This window comes from Monopterus albus, unplaced genomic scaffold (assembly GCF_001952655.1).
Source record: "Monopterus albus unplaced genomic scaffold, M_albus_1.0 scaffold397.1, whole genome shotgun sequence".
NCBI lineage: Eukaryota > Metazoa > Chordata > Actinopteri > Synbranchiformes > Synbranchidae > Monopterus > Monopterus albus.
In genome coordinates, this window is record NW_018128277.1 from 396075 (window position 1) to 400630 (window position 4556).

Genomic DNA, 4556 nt, shown 5'->3' on the forward strand with positions numbered 1-4556 from the left:
GGGTGTGGACTTATATGGCATGAAAGGGGACACCTGGTATGCCAGGCCCGTCGTGATTCACCAGGGCTAATATAGACCCAGTAGATTCTTCTAGACTCCCCACCCCCCTCACACCGGTACAGCCAGGGTCTCCCTCGGACCCAATCAGGGCAATGCCAGGAGGCGTCTCATTATCTTTGTGGTGATAAGGCCTATCTAGAAATGTCACGAGTAAAAGAGCTCTGATAGCTATAAGGTCAGCAGCAGGAGGGCTGATACTGCCAGGCCGCAGGTCCAAACTCCCTCCTCCACCCCAGGTCCACCTGCTGAGGGTCCCCCCCAGCAAGGCGTTGAACTGGATCTGCCTCCTCATCGAACAGTGAACTCAGCATTTCATCTTTCTCAGGTTGTGGGCTGGTTAGCTTCTCTACATATACCTTCAGAATCCTGTCAAACGGCTTGTTTCATCTGTTCAAGAGGTCAAACCTCGGAGAAGCTTAGGTCATATTGTGTCAGAAGAGCAGCGAATCCTCCTGTTGAGAAGCTGCAACTAGACAACATTCCTGCCTAAAAAGTTACTTCAACATCTGCTCAGTTAATCGATAAATCACTAAACTTTCCATCAGTTTACCCTGGCAGCAGCTGAATTTGCTCAGGTTACAGCTCCTTTCACATTTTAACTGTTTGAGTAAACACAAAAAACCCAACACAAAACCCAATGGTATCACTAACCCCAAGCATGTTTGAAACAGTGTTACTCTATAGTTTCTTACCAAAAGAAGCGAGAGGTAATAATGAGTTTATTGGGGACTATTTTCAGCAGCGGATTAATCCATATTTGGTGCTCTTGTACGTGTGGCAGCAGGGCAGTGTACTCTATGTGGCACTGAGAGTTTTAAATAGAGGAATGAGCTTTGTCAGGCTTTAGATTTGGATCTCGCACCAAAAAAAACTATGAATGTCAACAAACGTATCCTTTAAATCACAGTATCATGGACCCGTTTGATGTAGCAGATAAATAATAATGTATTTTAGTTTGATAATGTTGACGGCAGTTCAATGTGATGGCACGGGAACAATGTGTATACTTGGTGCTGTGTGCTCATATTGTTACCCTGGGGTCACTGTGTGTAGGATATTCATATCTGGATGATGTTAGTGTGTGGAGACACTGGAACGTGTGGCTGTTGTAGATTAAAGAGCTATGCAGGTCATGCATGTGCTGTATGAGACAGTGTACAGTCGGTCACACACATTAATACCTCAACAGTAAACACACCTACATTTATAAAAGCTGCAATGCTATGAGCTTTAAGACAAGTTAGTGCAGGGCTGTTGTTATCAGACCAACACTAACTGGAGGGAGCTGCTCAGTGTCCATATGTTGAAAACAATGCAAGTACTGACACCGCTGGGACTTGAACCTAGAAACTCCTGTTTATTAGAGAGGTGCATTAAACCACTGAGCTACAGTACCTCTCATCAAACAAATAATAAATATCAGATCTCTCTCATCTAAATCTCTGTTAGTGGTTAGGTTAGGTTAATTTCCTTGTTGCTCCTGTCTGATGTTTTACACAGTGGTGCTCTGATAGAACCTGCGTTACAGTTGAGTTGAATGAAACCTGTCCACCTTCTTCTACAGCCTTGTGTGGGGAAAAAAAAAAGCTGTACAGCAGCGAAGCAAACAACCACAGGTTCCAGCCCATTAGGCACTGCTGGGATTTGAACCCAGGATCCCCTGTTTACTAGACAGGTGCTTTAACCCACTGAGCCACAGCGCCCCAGAGAACCAGTAAAAAAGCTCCCATAGTTGAGGGGGAGCTTACAGTAACATTAACACATATTGAAATATTGAAAACAACTTGATTATGGGGTGTTCGCAGGAAGTCACATCGAGTAATCCTTTTGGCTCTGCTGGGATTCAAACCCAGGACCCACTGGCAGTTTGTTCAACTATCAAAGCATAATGTGAAATTTCTCTTGTTTCACGTACAACTCACCGTTAAGTATGTAACACTGAGCCTCGTGGGACATCGTAGCACAACGGTAGCGCGTCTGACTCCAGATCAGAAGATTGTGTTCAAATCATGTCAAGGTCAAATCCTTTTCAGAAGGCAGAGCGGTTGGAGGTTTGACTCCAAGGTCCATGTGCTGAAGTGCCCTTGGGTGTGGCACTGAACCCCAGGTTTCTCCTGTTAACATGTTGGTTTAAGCTCTATCAGGTAAAAGCTGCTGCCTTGGTGTGAACTTGACGTGCACATCAGTGAGTTTCATGCTTTCTGACCAGAATGAACAGCATACTTTAGAAGACAACTGCTGCTGTTTGAGCTTCTCTCCTGAACCTGACATTTTTTCCAATGGTGGAAAATAAAGAGTGTCGAAGTGAATTAAGTTGCACCTCCTAACACTCGGCCAGCTGCCACTGACAAACATGGATGGACAGAGTTTGCTCAGTGCCTATAATATTTTGAGTCTGATGTTGGACGTGGTGTCATTACAGAAGAAGCTTGTTTGCTAGATAGCTGCTTTAGCCCACTAAGCCCCAGCACCTCTTAGAGCTCGCTCAGGTCACTGTTCACATGCCTATGAACCTAAAGGACTCGTGCTTCCGTTCCAAATAAGTTTTGTAACTTCCATGAGGTGTTGGAGCTATGTTTTAAGCAGTAAACAGGAGATCCTGGGTTCAAGTCCCAGCAGCGCCTCCTTTGTGTTAACACCAACATCGTAGACTGAAGCTCTAAGCTAATATCTTCTCTTAAGACAGATGCTGTTGACGACAACAGGCTGAATGTGCAGAGACATTCAAACAAGCACATAGATTCTGATATGGCAGCGGAGTTGGATCGAGGAGCACATACGCAGGTGGCCCAGATCTGAGGACAGTGGTGATTTTGTGAACGCAGCTGTCGACAGATAAATTTGTGGTTGGTTCAGTTCAGTACTTTGTGTAAGAAACACAGCCTCTAGTGGAGATTCAGACTGCAAGTGTTGTTTTCACTCGATTCAAGTTTGGGAAACCAAGTGAGTCAGGTGGATGGCACGACGTGACTCACCGCTCACTTCACAGAGCAGTGAGTCGAGCCACAACCATTCACAGTTACACAAGTAGGGCGCTGGTGTGTATCTGTGTCTGTGAGTACTCACTGAGCGGAGCGGGCACACTGGTGTCACAGCCTCTCCCAGCATTAACAACACGCCACTGACCTCAGAGCACTTTGAGTAGTTTGTCATTTTAAACAGCTTGTGGAGCGAGCTGTCTTGTTAAGTTAAAGGTCAGCTCACTCAGTTAAAGGTCACTAATACACACTGTCTAACACACACATACGGGAGGAAGGAACTAGTGTGCAAGTACCCAGAAGTACTAGTACAATGGGAAAATCCAAATTACAAAACATAAATATGGTGGAAATACTCAAATAAAACTAGATAGAGTAGATGTACTTTCCCTTACTACCTGTGTGAGTGTGTGCTACATACGCCTTAGGGACGTGAATCAGGGCCGCACAACATTATTTTAGGGTTGTGACACAGTAAGGCGCCACAGGTTTACTCAGGTCGGTGCAAACCTGCGGGACATGAGGCACAGCAGCCTGGATGTGCCAGTCAGGGGAGCAACTGTGGGAACACCGTAAAGCTGCTTCTCTGGAGCGCTGACCGGTGTCGATGCTGTAAAACGAGATTGTAATGCACAGCAGGGGTCAGATACGGAGGTCACACAGGGGCCAGCTTCTGAAGCATCGCTCTGACCTGGCTGCAACTCGGTTGGCCTGTAAGTTTTGTTTTGTTGGACTATTAAAGTGTAGAAGTGTTCTTCCTGCACAGTGCGGAAGGGGGGTGCGGCTGTGGCTCAGGAGGTAGAGCGGGTCGTAGCGGTTCGATTCCCGGCTTGTCCAGTCAACATGTCTGAGGTGTCCTTGAGCAAGACACTGAACCCCCAGTTGCTCCCGGTGATGTCACCGGTGTGTGAGTGCGAATGGGTGAATGGCCGAATAATGTGAAAGCGCTTTGAGTGTGCTGTAAAAGCATAGAAAGGCCATATACAAGTATAAGACCATTTACCCACTCGGTGCAGTGTAAGGTAAAGGAACATTTTGAGAAATACACTGAAGGGTTATTGTGTGAGGATCACTTAACAGGCTGGTCCGCCCCAGACCGACATGCAGTTGACATTTATACATATTTGGAAATTAATCTTTAAGGTAAATGCAGTAATGACCGGTAATGGATCTAAAGAGCAAAGGCAGACAAGCTATATTTTATTATGATGCAATAAAAGGCCCAAATTACCCCCATTGCATGTTGAAGCCTCTGTCCGTTTAGTGCTGGGTGGACTGTTCTGGCACAAAACTCGACGTTACATGACGGTAACTTATAAAGTGAAGCGCTGTGCTCACCTGGGGTCTCAGGTGAGCTGCAGACAGACGCCGCGCGCTGCTCCGCCCAGCTGGGCCGCTCCGTGCGTGTACACCCTGAAAACACCATAAAACCAGTATGTGAGCTTTGAAACCTGCGGGGCCTTGGAAGCTAACCTGCGGGGCCTTGGAAGCTAACCGGCAGCAGCTTGAACCGGGATC

The 4556-nt window shown here is 46.4% G+C and overlaps 1 protein-coding gene and 1 non-coding gene across 6 annotated transcripts in view; both read right to left on the reverse strand.

The window, feature by feature from the left end:
• Positions 1 to 4448, reverse strand: part of LOC109951600 (LIM domain-binding protein 3-like) — a 37528-nt gene extending 33080 nt beyond the window's left edge. For 4 of the 5 annotated variants that reach the window (XM_020586203.1, XM_020586202.1, XM_020586200.1 and 1 more), the window contains exon 1: positions 4377 to 4448. The gene's annotated coding sequence lies outside the window, so the exon portion shown is untranslated. The other variant, XM_020586201.1, reaches the window with a different exon arrangement.
• trnat-agu (transfer RNA threonine (anticodon AGU)) lies at positions 1690 to 1763 on the reverse strand. Its single transcript has one exon. It is a non-coding gene; the product is annotated as a tRNA-Thr (tRNA).
• Positions 4449 to 4556: the final 108 nt, after the last annotated feature.